This window comes from Ochotona curzoniae, unplaced genomic scaffold (assembly GCF_017591425.1).
Source record: "Ochotona curzoniae isolate NIBS_2020 unplaced genomic scaffold, NIBS_Ocur_1.0 contig_1, whole genome shotgun sequence".
In the NCBI taxonomy this organism is placed as follows: domain Eukaryota; kingdom Metazoa; phylum Chordata; class Mammalia; order Lagomorpha; family Ochotonidae; genus Ochotona; species Ochotona curzoniae.
This window is the reverse complement of record NW_024464918.1, coordinates 12,506,773-12,519,517: the sequence shown is the minus strand read 5'-3', so window position 1 is coordinate 12,519,517 and position 12,745 is coordinate 12,506,773. Positions and strand designations below refer to the sequence as shown.

The 12,745-nt window shown below is 46.1% G+C and overlaps 1 long non-coding RNA gene across 1 annotated transcript in view; it reads left to right on the top strand.

Moving 5' to 3' along the window:
• The first annotated feature begins 2,668 nt into the window (after positions 1-2,668).
• The window catches only part of LOC121159916, a 116,566-nt gene continuing 106,489 nt past the window's right edge, over positions 2,669-12,745 (top strand). The window contains exon 1 of the long non-coding RNA XR_005884467.1: positions 2,669-2,751. This is a non-coding gene — a long non-coding RNA (uncharacterized LOC121159916). The remainder of the gene's footprint in view (positions 2,752-12,745) is intronic.

The window sequence follows — 12,745 nt, the reverse complement described above, 5'->3', positions numbered from 1 at the left end:
ATTTCTGAAATATGTAACAGTGGAAGAGGTGGTGGTGGGATTTAATGAGACATTCAAAAGAAAGGTGGTGTTGTTAGGAATTAAAATGAAAAGGAACCATAGTTCAAAAAAATTATATCTATATCCATATCTATATCTACATAGATATAGATAGATATACACTAATATTGAAGTTCGCCTCTTAAGTAATAGGGTAGAAATTAGCTCTTACCCTATAACTCCATTGGTCATTTATAGTACTTACATGGAATGTAACATGAAGTTACATGAAGATAGAGGGCCTTGTTACCACAGAAAATTCATGCCCGTTTGATTATTGCCCTTCTTTGTACATCATCTTCTAGATCTTTTTTCTTTTTTAAGATTTTTTTTTTTAATTGGAAAGGCAGATTTACAAAACGAGGGAGAGACAGAAAAGTCTTCCATCTGCTGGATCACTCCCCAAGTGGCTGCAGTGGCTGGAGCTGAGGCGATCGGATCTGAAGGCAGGAGCCAGGAGTTTCTTTTGGGTCTCCCATGCGGGTACAGCGTCCCAAGGCTTTGGGCCGTCCTCGGCTGCCCTCCTAGGCCACAAGCAGGGAGCTGAATGGGAAATGGAGCAAACAGGATATGATCTGGTGCCCATATGGGATCCCAGTGCTTGCCAGACAAGGATTTAGCCATTGAGCCATCCTGCTGGGCCCTACTAAATCTTTGACTCTAGGAACTAATTTATTTCTGTAAGCCTCCATCTTCTGTATATTTTCATCTGTACAACCGAGATGGTGCTCCCAGTCTTTGCAGTGCTAAGTGAGGTGATAGCAGTCAAGTGCACAGCCTGTCTTGTAATATAAATTTCATATATGATGTTTAAGCTTACATCCACCCTTTCCCCAGCAAAATAAACAAACACGATCTAAACTTTGATTATAAAAGGGTGAGACTAAATTCACATATTATCTGTTAAAAGCTGCCTCAAAAATTTAGAGTCTGTTCTTCCCAAGGAAAAAGTTCGAAGTTACACACAAACAGAATGTATAGCTATTTAAAACCTGGCTCCAGGCATCCACCTGCCTGTTTCTGGGAAATCAAACCAGATGAGCCCCAGCTGTTGTGAAGGCGCCCTTAGGAATGCAGAAGTCAAGTTAATGGCCTGGAACCAGGGTAATGAACTTGTTAGTGGTAGCTAGCCCGGGCTGAGTTCCTTCCGTTCATTCCAACGGAGTCCAGTACCAGCTAATGGATCCAAATGATTTTGGATCTTTTTATACAGAATTGTCACTAACTGACATTGCACAGTTAACCTCTTATAAAAGCTTCACCCATAGGGCAGTTAGTTGCTGTTTAATAGGACCTGGGACTGGTTCAGAATGTTCTGAACTGTTCTAGCCACCCTTCGGTCTCCTCGCTTTCACCCACTCGGTGTTTCGTCAAAATGGCGCCTGGAGCTCTGCTCAGAGACCTAAGGCTCCACCCACATTCGTAGGGAGCCCCCTTTTCTTGGGGGAGACAGGGAAAGAATCCCTCTTAAGGAAACAGTCTGGATGTAGACCTTGAGAGAGGCAGTGTAACACATTGTATGGGTCTCAGATTTGCAGAGAACATATTTCAGTACAGGTCCTGGCTTCTTACTAGTTTGTGCTAAGTGATCTTGGGTACATTTCCCAGTCTCTTAGAGCCTCAGTTCTTTCATTTGTAACCAGAGAGTAATAGTATTAACTTTTTGGGGGGAATATCAAGAGGATTAAATACATATGTGAAACGTGTCTAGCATATTCTAAGTGGTCAGTAAGTTTCTGCTTTTTAACAAAGCTATTGCTAATAGATGTGAGAACCCACCTTTGGGAACCAAGTCAGATGACTGGTAGCCAGATGCCAGTGCAGTGGGGCTGGGGCTGGGGAAGTGCAGTGGAAGATCCTGCATGTGCAGCTCTCAGCAGGGCCTTGTGTCTGGTACAGGCTGGTGGAAATGACGCTGACCATGTTAGCCATAGTTGGGGATACAAGCCAGCAAGGTGCTCCCCTCAAGCAACCAGTTTGCAATTCATAATATCCCTTTGTTCAAACTCAGGGAAAAGTCCAGGCAAAACAGAGCTTTCTGTCTGATCCTCACCCTAAAGTCTGTTTTCTTCTTTTTTTTTTCCCTCTTAATGCCAGCACATGTTATTTATTTATTTTTGGCTAACGTTAAATTGAGGTTTTGGCTAAAACTCAGCCTGCCCGTCCTTGAAAAGCCACCATGCTCATTGGGCAGCCGATAAAGCTCTCGGGATTTCCCCGAGGGGCTGCGGGGAGTACAGACAGGAAGCCCGGGGCGGGAGCGCCTGACCAGCACTTCCTCCGGGGAGGATGAAGGGCAAGCACGCGCATGTCTCACCCAACTCCTGAGCACCAGGGCCAGGCAGCCGCCCCATCCCAAGGGTGGGCTGCAAGAGGGTCTCTGACTCCAGCCTGTGGGTCCGGGCCCTGTGGACATTAGGCAGGAGCTGCTGGCTTCATCCAGGCAGATGCTGACGCTGCCAGACAGTAACCTTCCATTCCGGCCCGGCCCCTTCCTCTTCGCAGGCTGCCCGAGGAGGGAATTGAGAAGGGACTTTCCAGAGAGCGTTAGCGGGCAGGGTGTGGAAATGGAATAAAAGCATATGCAAATCGGCCTTTGCTTGCTTTCCTCCACCCAGTATACAAGAGTCTTTCTCCAGAAAGATGCTCTTCCTCTAGGACACATGACAACTCTTCTTTGCCTGGGTGGCAACAGCAGGGCTGCACGGAATGGTAAAAACCTGGGCAGGAAGCCAAGGCAGAGGGGTGGGCTGCTCAGGCAGGAGGCAGCTGCCGAGTGAGGAGGGGGAGAAGCGGCTGAGTTGGAACAGATGAAATGAGAAGGAATTTTAGGAGCTCGCTGTGAGTAGGAGCTGGGAAAAAAAATAATCATTGCAAGCTGATTTATTATGTGCTTATCTTCTGTCTGAGAGGCCGCCGGCTTTTGTACAAGGGATTATTGCAAAGTAAATGGCACATTAAAGATATAATCAAGATGTTTAAAACATATTGAATGACAATAGAGTTAAAGTAGGTGAGACTTCTGTCATGGTCTATAAATATGAAAGCATCAGTGGCTCAGAGATACTTCCAGTGTTTTAGTTAAGATGTGACTCCGTGGCCAAAAGAAAAATATTTTCAACCTGTTGTTATTTTCAGGGTCTGGTTGGAGTAGTGGTGGGGGTAGGGAAATGGCTCAGAACCTGCAAGGATGATAAAATGACATGGTTTACACTCTGCAGTTGTGGATGGTGGCCTCTATTCAGCGAGTCGTAAACCTTGTTGCAGGGACAATAGCATGAGAATGCTGCACTGTAGATGTGTGCTTTTGGGAGCCTTGGGGTTGAGAGAGATGCTATGACTTTATATTGAGCATATTCCCAGTCTCATGCTCTTTTAATCTTGCTTTTGAATATTAGCAGATTTTAAAAATGAACAATAGTCTTATTCACATTGTCAAGTTGGATTTACTGTACGTTGATTGAACCCTTGAGGGGCTTAATGATGGCATCACAGTGTGGCCCATCATTGGGGACCTTGATTTCATTTGTGATTTCATTCGTCTGCTGGGGACCTTCTCTGATTTTTTTCTTGGGCCCTTCTGATGGAAGTGCTTTGCTGACGCTGGGTGGGGTGGGAGGGACGGGAGGTCCAAGTTGTTAACAATGGGTTGTTAAACAGAAATGGCTCAGTTTGGTTATTCATTGTTGTTCTTATACCTAACACTCTCTGGAACCCCTGAACAGGTGAGAGAGGAGGAGGTGGAAGCTTTGCCTGGGTTGTCAGCGTGTGGCACGGTGGCTGGGTCTCAGGCAGCTTTGCCCAGCGTTTTATATTCCTGCAGTAGAACTTGAGGCGGGAGCTGTGGTCAGTCATTCCTTGTTTTCTCTGGCTGCAGCAGTGTTGGGTGTGGTCCCTAAAAGTCCATTTTATGTCACTTTCTGACTTTTTTGAATAACAAAGGTGATTCCTCCTTCTGATTGTCCTGCAATCTGGCAAACATCCTCCCCACCCCCTTCCTTTTCTCATCTCTTCAACCTTAATAGAAATGGAAAAAATTTAAAATAGCTTGTGAAATGTTTTATGACTTGTAATTTGATAAGTATTTTCATGTAATTTGTTCATAAATTTGTAAGATTCATAGGGACAATTGAGATGTCATGGAAATGTAGTTTTAAAAAAGATTTATTGGGCCCGGCGCGGTGGCGCAAGTGGTTAAAGGTCCTCGCCTTGCACGCCTGGGATCCCATATGGGCTCCGGTTCTAATCCCGGCTGCCCCGCTTCCCTTCCAGCTCCCTGCCTGTGGCCTGGGAAAGCAGTCAAGGACGGCCCAAAGCTTTGGGACCCTGCACCCGCGTGGGAGACCCGGAGGAGGCTCCTGGCTTCGGATCGGCATAGTATCGGCCCGTTGCGCTCACTTGGGGAGTGAATCATCGGACGGAAGATCTTCCTCTCTGTCTCTCCTCTCTGTATATCCGCCTTTCCAATAAAAATAAATCTTTTAAAAAAAAAAGATTTATTTATTTTTATTGGAAAGTAAGAAATACAGAGAGGAAGATCTTCCATACGATGATTCACTCCCCAAGTGGCCACAATGGCCGGAACTGCATCAATCTGAAGCCAGGAGCCTGGTGCCTCTTCCGGGTCTCCCACGTGGGTGCAGGGTCCCAAGGTTTTGGGCTGTTCTGGACTGCTTTCCCAGGCCACAAGCAGGGAGCTGGATGGGAAGCGGGGAGGCTGGGACATCAACTGGCACCCATATAGGATCCTGGCGTGTGCAAGATGCGGACCTTAGCTGCTAGACTACCGTTTCAGGCCTGGAAATGTATTTTTTTATTTTAAAGATTGATTTATTGGAAAAGCAGAGTGACACAGAAGGAGAGACGCACAGAGAAAGTGGGCTTCCGTCTGCTGCTTCTGTGCCTTCTTCTCCCCCAATGGCTTCAGTGGTCACATCTGGGCTAGGTGGAAACTAGGAGCCTGCCACTCCATCTGTGTTCTCCCTTGTGGGTGGCAGGGCTTCAAGGACTTGGCCATCCTCTGCTGCTTTTCCAGGTTCTCTAGCAGGGAGCCGGTTGGAAATAAAGCAGCCAGAAATCAAAACCAGTGCTGATGTCACGAGGCAGTGGCATAATCTACTATGCCACAGCATTAGCCCCTAAGTATTTGTTGAATCAGTTATACACGTTTTATTGCCAAGAGAACAAATGATCTAGGCAAGATCTCACTACTTAGTAGGTACTCAGTTCACAATCAACTATTCCATGCCTCCTGGTTCCATTGTAGTGTTTTACATATCATCTGTTATCCTTCCTCCAGAAAGGCGTCTTGATTTTCTAAGAAAAGATAATGAGAAAAAGCACTTGGATGAATACACTGTCAAAATGGTGGCAGAGGGCTTTGTCCACATGGCTGTCTAGATCTTCGTCAGGCTTCTCAGTCTGCCAAAAACTGACATCCTTACAGGCATGACTGTTTGATTATATTACTTTTTGGAAATAAGAATGCTAGTTTATGTTGAGAATAGCACATATCTTGGATTTTTAATAGTTTTTGGAAGCTTAATGCATAAGATAATTTTGCCAATCACGGAGGAATCTTGATTTCAGAATTTTGATGTGGAACTAAAAATTTTCTATAGGTTTGTCTCTTTGGATCCTGGGGAGTCACACAGCCACCACCATGTTGGGGTGGGCCTGGGGTGCAGGAAGCAGCGGTTCCCTACTCCACGGTGGCTGTGCCCAGCTGCTGCGGCTGGAGAAAACATCTCCCACGTTAGTTCAGCCATTAGCCGGAGGAGAAAACAGCCCATTGTTCTAGCAAAACCCAGAAATGGGCTCTGGGGTTACACCTGAACATCAGCAATGTTCTGACCACTTGGCAGAGGCTTCCTCTAACCTCTGGAGGGAGAGGAGGGGGAGGAAGGGGAGGAAGGGGAGGAAGGGGAGGAAGGAGGATTTCCCCCTTGAATCTGAAACTAATCAGAGTGGAATGCCAATGGGTGTTCCCCAAAGGTCCTTTCTTTTTGGCTCTGTAACCACAGGTTTGAACCTCTGGTTGCGAGGTTTCTCCCTGAGGAGAGCTGCAACAACAGTTCTCGTGCTTTCTTGGCTGAACTGATAATCCTCCACCCTCTAATACCCCCTCTAAGGTGAATGGCATTGCCACGCAGGGCATCTTCCAAACTTTCCGACTTTCCTTAATGCTTTTTTGTGCTGTGTTGAGAAGGCCCTTCCTTGAGTGAAGGCTTTGAATATTTAGCTTTTTTTTTTAAAAGATTTATTTTTATTATTTTTTTCATTGGAAAGGCGGATATACAGAGAGGAGTGACAGAGAGGAAGATTTTCCGTCTGATGATTCACTCCCCAAGTGAGCGCAACGGCTGATGCCATGCCGATCCGAAGCCAGGAGCCTCCTCCTGGTCTCCCACGCGGGTGCAGGGTCCCAAAGCTTTGGGCCGTCCTTGACTGCTTTCCCAGGCCACAGGCAGGGAGCTGGAAGGGAAGTGGGGCTGCCGGGATAGAACCGGTGCCCATATGGGATCCCGGGCGTGCAAGGTGAGGACTTTAACCACTGCGCCACTGCGCCGGGCCCTGAATATTTAGCTTTATACTTCAAATTCTTTTATAGTGTTGTTATCACATTGTGTATTTGTACTTAACTCATCCATCTGAAGTGCTTTTTCATACATGGTGCAGTATAGATCTAATGTGAATTTTTTTCATCTACAGATAACAGCTTTTCCTTTGTTTTAAAAAAGCTTTTAACTTTAGGATAGCTTTATTCACTTTTACATTTTTTTTTTTAAATCAATTGATTTCTGTTTTATTTGGAAGAGAAATTTGGAGGCAGGAGGAGAGGAGACAGATGGGAAGAGATCTTCCATATGTTGCTTCAGTCCACGCATGGCTACAAACGGCCAAGGCTTAGGTCAGGCTGAAAGCAAGGAGCCCAGAACTCAGTCTGGATCTCCCATGTGGGTGGCAGGAATCCAATGGCTTGAGCCATTATCTGCTGCCCTCCAGGCAGATGCCCTTAGCAGGAAACCGGAGCCAGAAGCAGAGGCAGGGATTTCTGGGCCCATGACCCAGAGTTAAATTAGGGAAAAGCAGTGTAGATACATCAAGAATATTCATGCATCCTTTTCAGCGTTTTAATTAGTTCCTCTGCTTTGAAAGAAGAATTTTACTGGTCCTAAATTCCCGCGCAAATACTGATATCTTTCTAGAACGTCACTTTTGTTCCAGTGATCCATTTGCTATTTCTGCCCCTCTGTCATATGTTTAGCCATAATTACTGAGCGATTCAATTCAGTCTTCAGGGAAGTGAAGTTCTGTCTGCCAGTTGCTGCAGTTACAGAGGTGGCCTGCCAGGAATTAGCGCTGCCACTGGTGCCCATGAAAGGGAATTACTCATTGACAGTTTACCTCTGAAACAGAATCCCCATGCCAATAGTAAGGGCCAAGCTTTGAGTAAGAGTTTCTCTGTCTTAGCATGATAAACATTTTGAGGCTCCTAATTCTTGGCTCTGGGGAGACTATCCTATGCATGTAGGATGTTTAACAAAATCCTGTTCCCCATCAAATGGCCCCTGGTTTGTGACACCCAAATTATGACAATGTGAAAAATGCTCCTATACATTGCATGTCCCCTGGGGGTTCAATTTTCCTATCCTCTAGTTGAGACCCGAAGTCAGGCTGTTCACTACTGCTCCCCTCTTTAACAACTGTGTACCTCCTTCCCCTTCTCCGCAAATTGCAAATGATCCTGGCTCAGTGTTCATCATGATGGGATCTGAGATATCCTTTATGTCAGACCTCACTCCTAGTAATCGCACATTCTCCTCTCTCCCACCTGCAGCATGATTTCTCGCTATGGAGCAAGTATGTTTCAATTACAATCATATTCACACGCACAAAAAAAGACAAGTCTGTTAATGAAATGAAACTCTATTTTCAGGACTCTGTAACTGCTAATTAATCAGCTCCCGTGATAAACTTGTCTGTGCTGCTTGTGAATTTTATTTGTAGCAACAGAACAGCAATTCCAGTTAACGGGCCTTTAAGTGACAATCCAACTCTGCACAGCAGCAGAAAGGCTCAGAAATGATCTAGGCAATATGGAAATGACAGTGGGGAAGACAGAAACGTGGGATAAGGGGAAAACGGAGGGCTTTACTTGACTCATTCACTTGATGGCTTTGGGAACGCCTTGCTCATTTACCGTTAAAACATACCATCATCTTGCAACTCGGGGAGGGAGGATGGAAAGTTCGTCATCTTCCAGCAATTCGTGTCAGTTTGTTGCATGTTTTTTTTTTTTTTTAAAGCTATTGTAAAACCGTAGTGCTGGCTCTTAAACTGGCTGGAGAGCACCTCTGGTGGGTAACTAGTATTTCTAGTTTGTAACAAGACCCGGCTGGTGATGGCAGGTGTGCACTATCTCTTCTTCTGTTCCAAGGACTAGCTTTCTTCTTCTAGATTTGAACAGGAAAGGGGAATGTCCTGGGTTCACAAGTGATGACCTTTATGATGTTGAGAATATCGTCAACCTCACAGCTTTGTTGTGAATTTCTGGTGAGATGATCTGTGCAGTTCAGGGGTGGGCATACTGTAAGCACTTCAGACACATTAGCTATGATGAGAATGATCATTATTTGGGTGTCTCCCTGGAACCAGACATTGTGCCAGGCACAAGGAATATATTCAGTTCAAAAGCAACATTTTGTGCCTCTGAGAGTGTGAGTCCTAGAGAAGGGAGTGAGGGCTGTGTTTCCACACCTGGGCGTGTCAAACTCCATGGAAGAAGAAAGGCTGTCAGGCTACTGGCCTTCAGGGATGGTCTCGCCTTCGAAATTGGTCCATCAGTAACGGTAGAGGGAGTGGAGCCTGACGCTAGAGAGAGAGAGAGAGAGAGAGAGAGAGAGACGGAGAGAGACGCTAAGACCATGGAAACAGGGCTGTGGAATGTGGAATTCCATCAACTCCAAACAGTTTGAAATGGACAGGGTGGAAGAGAAAACAACATTGATTGTGTGACTTTAAGCATATTTTGTGTTCTGGGACCCGGAGCTGAGAGGTGCCTGCCACGAGGTGCCTAGGCTGCCATCATTGTGTGTGATGAATTCTGCTTATTGCATGAACTCGCTCCGTGGCTTTAAGGGGAATTTACCTTACACAAAAGACTGGTAGAGTTCAGGACTGGAGGCTTGGCCTGCAGTTTCTTTATGTTGGTAAGTGCATGTTGATTCTAGTTGTTTAATATTTCCAACTCTGCTCCTACTTTCCTCCTCAGGCTACGGGTAGAGATCTAAATGAACCTGTTAAAACAAGTGCTGTGTAAGAGACAGTTTTCTAATAATGAGCATTTAGGGCCCAATGTGGTAACCTAGTGGATACATCCTCACCTTGCATGCATTGGGGTCCCATATGGGTGCTGGTTCATGTCCTGGCTGCTCCACTTCCCTTCCAGCTCCCTGCTTGTGGCCTGGGAAAGCAGCAGAGGATGTCCCAAAGCCTTGGGATTCTGCACCCATGTGGGAGATCTGGAAGAAGCTTTTGGCTCCTGGTTTCAGACTGGCTTGGCTCTGGCCATAGCAGCCTTTTGGGGAGCGGATCAGCGGATAGAAGGTCTTTCTCTGTCTCTCCTTCTTTCTGTAAATCTGACTTTTCAATTTAAAAAAATGAATCTTAAAACAAAATAGTGAGTATTTAAAGCAATTTGGATATATCTCCTTTCTACCTTTTGGCCATGAATTGAAAGACTAAGATTGCTTTAACTTTGAAGAAATATTTACAAAGTTAGGGTTAGGGTTATACTAGATACGCGTTAGGGTAATACACACACACACACGTTAGGGCATACTAGGTATACAGTAAGGGTATACTAGATATATGTCTCAAAAACCTCACATTTTGGAAACCCATTTCTTTGTTCCAGTTGTATATAAAAAGAATAAAATTCTAGACTATGTATTTTTCCTTTGGGTAGGAATGTACCTAGAAAAGTAATTTTTTAAAACAACTTTTGGGTTAGTTTTGAATTGTCCCTTAAATGTAGGAAAGCTCCTTAAAAATACATTTTTATTTGAGAGACAATTACAGAGAGGAGGAAGAAGAGGAAGAGAAGGAGGAGAGAGAGACAGAGGGAGAGAGGGAGGTAGAGACTGACTGACTTGTACGGGAGATCCTCCATCTGTGATGCACTCCTCAAATGGTTGCTATGGCCAGAGCTGAGCCGATCTGAAGCCAGGTGCCAGGAGCTTGCTCTTGATTTTCCAGTAGCACAGGGACCCAGGAACTTGAGCCATCCTCCTTTGTTTTCCAGGCCATAGCAGGGAGTTGGATTGGAAATGGAGCAGCTGGGACAGGAACTGGCATTCATATGGGATGCTAACACCGCAGGTGGTGGGTTTTGCTTTCTATACCGTGGTGCTAGTCCCAATATAGGAAACATTTAAAGGAAAGGAGGTGGGTTCTTTAGAAATTGCCTCTGTATCACCAGGCACCATAACTAAACCAGGTATGTCCTTCACAGGACAAGTTATACATGTGCTCAACAGTAGGAGTTGGTTTTAAAAAGAATTCAGCTTTCCATTGGTTCCATACTACTGTAGTTTTCCTGGACTCTGCCCTGTAGGCATGCTAATTATGGATGGAGCCATCTAGCTGATAAATGTAGTCGGTCAAGGGTTAAAAGACTTTCATATTGTTCTCTTGTTTCTGTGCTTTCTGAATGCAAATCTCATGAAGCTGACAGAAAGCTCCTAACACAGGGTACCTTATGGTAAACTGAAGGCAATTTCTTGGCTGAACCGCTCTGCCCTATTCTCCATTCTGAGAGATGATCTGGTTATGCCGTGGGAGTTCATCTTCACTGACTGCCTCAGCAGCACTGGCAGAAGCGAAGGTCAGGGGTGGCTGGGGATGGCCGGGGTCAGGGGGCAGGGAAGGTCCCAGGAAATGACTCAAAGGTCCTCGTGTCCAGCTTCGCCTATGATGTAGCAACCGTGCAGGGAGCCTACAGAGGGCGTCTGAAAGCTGTGGTGATTGTTGGAGACAAGATCTGTGTCCTTCAGGCAGGAGGTAGGGGATGCGACTTGGGACAGGACACCTTTCAGAGGGCAGGGAGAAGTTGTTCATCATAATAAAGTTATCAAATTTGTTATCACAAGATGCTGACCGCACGGAGGTCTCCTGATTGCCTACCACGTGCCAGGCACTGACCACAGAAAAGTCTTCTGATTGCCTACCATGTGCCTTGTGCTGTTGTGGTGGGGAAGAGGTCAGAGGAGGCTTGAAAATGCGACTATCACAGTCTCAGGAGACCCTGCCGGGTCACATGCTGCATTGTGTGGCTGGATGCCGGCCATGCAGGGCTAGCCCTTATCTTCTTCCCATATGCTCACCACACCCAGCCAGAATGTCTAAACAACACAGTGTGGATCCCAGCCTTTCCTGCTTCCTCTCTCTTCTGCTGAAGTCAGCTCTACATTCCTAGGCAAAGCCAGCACAGACTGCCTGCCTGGGTCTCCCTCATATCGTGTCATCCCCCTTCTCATGATTGACCTTGGCTAAGGGGGCCCACCCTGTGCCGGATTGTGACTTACCTCTGAACATTCTGTATCCCTTGTCCTGGATTCCCTCTTACCTGATCCTCACCAAACCACAGCTACTTACTCTGTGGGCTGGCTACTTAAATGAAAATTAAAAAAATTAAAAATTGTATTTATTTTGTGTATTTGAAAGGCAGATACACACAGAATGAGTGAAGGAGAGAGGACTTTCTTCATTGGCTGGTTTGCTCCCCAATGCTTGCAACAGCCAGGGCTGGGCCAGGTTCAAGCTGGAAGCCCGGCATTCAGTGTGGGTCTCCCGTAAGGTAGCTGGGGCCCAGCTACTTGAGCCATCATATGCTGCCTCCCCAGTGTGCATTAGAAGGAAGCTGGACTCAGAAATGGGGCTGGGACTTGATTCTAGGTACTTCCAATATGGGATAATGTCATTCCAAGTGGCCTGTTAACCATGGTAATAAAGATATTTCCCTAATGTCACCTCTTTTTCATCATCTGGATGTCATGTTAAGTGTTCCCACTGGTAGACTTGATGACATTTGAATCTCACTGCTCCTGGGGTGATGGAGGAAGTCCTGCTTGCTCCCTGTGTGAGCCCTGAGGATGGGGTCAGGGACCACCCTGTCTTCTCTGTATCCCTGCAGACAGCACAGACCTGACACAGTGGGTACTCTCTTCATGAGTGCTGAGAGCAGGGATGTGAAGGGGTGATTCCGCCATGGTGATGTGTGTTCCTCTCAAAACCCAGTCTCTGCTCCTCCTGGGAAACACGGTGTGCTGCATAAAACATCCTGCTTGGCTACCCACTACCTTAAGCTTTCAGAGGGCAAGGCCAGGATTATGGGTAGGGGCACTTGGCTGGGTTTTAATGTATGCCTGGGGAGGATGGTGAAGGAAAGTGAATGTAATGATCCCAAACAGCAGGAGGAACTGGATGCAAATAATAATAAAGCCTGAGAACCTCATTACAGCAAGTGTCAGCGGGCATACAGCGCAGTAGGATTGTAGAACTGGGCCGGGGGCAGGCTTGTGGTTCCCTGGCTGAATGATTTTGTAGTTTGGATAATAACTGCCTTTGAGCTTGTTGTATCCATTCCACACATATTTACCAATTGTCCTATTCTGTGAGATTTTACTAGGGAGATGTAGCATTC